Source organism: Wasmannia auropunctata, unplaced genomic scaffold (assembly GCF_000956235.1).
Source record: "Wasmannia auropunctata unplaced genomic scaffold, wasmannia.A_1.0 LD336090.1, whole genome shotgun sequence".
Lineage (NCBI taxonomy): Eukaryota > Metazoa > Arthropoda > Insecta > Hymenoptera > Formicidae > Wasmannia > Wasmannia auropunctata.
This window is the reverse complement of record NW_012026800.1, coordinates 4000105-4001004: the sequence shown is the minus strand read 5'-3', so window position 1 is coordinate 4001004 and position 900 is coordinate 4000105.

Here is a 900-nt window from a genome sequence, read left to right as displayed (position 1 = left end):
TGATTTTGCTTCTACGACAGTAGTTGGAATCGTGATATCCGCTATATATGCACTTGCTGCTGTAGTAATGTTCAACGTGCCCTTGCTTCGTGTTCGATCTGCAATATTGTCAGTTTTGATTTGTTGTGACTTGCTGCGTCGTGTAGGGTCTTCAATACCATCAGCCTTGATTTGTTGTGATTTGCTGCGTGTTCGAGAACTAATATTGTCGATTAAATCTTCTTTGTCTGACTTAGCTTCATCGCTCATTGATGTTGACAAATCTGATTTACAGGTTTCAAAGTTGCTCGGTGAGTCGCTGTCCAATGTATCATCTTCATCTTCGTCTTTCGACTCTGTTGTTACGACGATTGCCTGTTGCTTAGGATTAGGCTCAATGATCCTTACGTCACGACTAACAATTACCTTCCGAGTCCCGCGTTGCCAAACGCGGTAGGCCTTTTGTTTCCATGCGTAACCAACTAATACCAATTCTTGACTCTTCTTCTCAAACTTTGAGCGTTTCTCGTTAATGAGCACATATGCCTTGCTGCCTATAATGCGCAAATATGAGACGTCCGGCTTTTTATCAGTCCATAGTTTCATCGGAGTTCTTTCACCTAATCTTTCCAGCGGAATAAGGTTTCGAATGTGAGCAGCTGTGTTAACAGCTTCACCCCATAGCCCTTGAGGCAATTCAGCTCCGGCCATTATTGTTCTTGCCATTTCAACTATGGTCCGGTTCTGACGTTCTGCGCGTCCATTTTGTTCCGGACAGTATGTCGTTGATGTCTCATGGAAGATCGAATGCTCTCGAAGTATTTTCTTCATATCCTTTCCGATAAACACCTTGGCGTTGTCTGAACGTACTCGTCTTATCTTGTGTCCGGCTGCATTGGCTTCGGCGATGACATCCTTCAT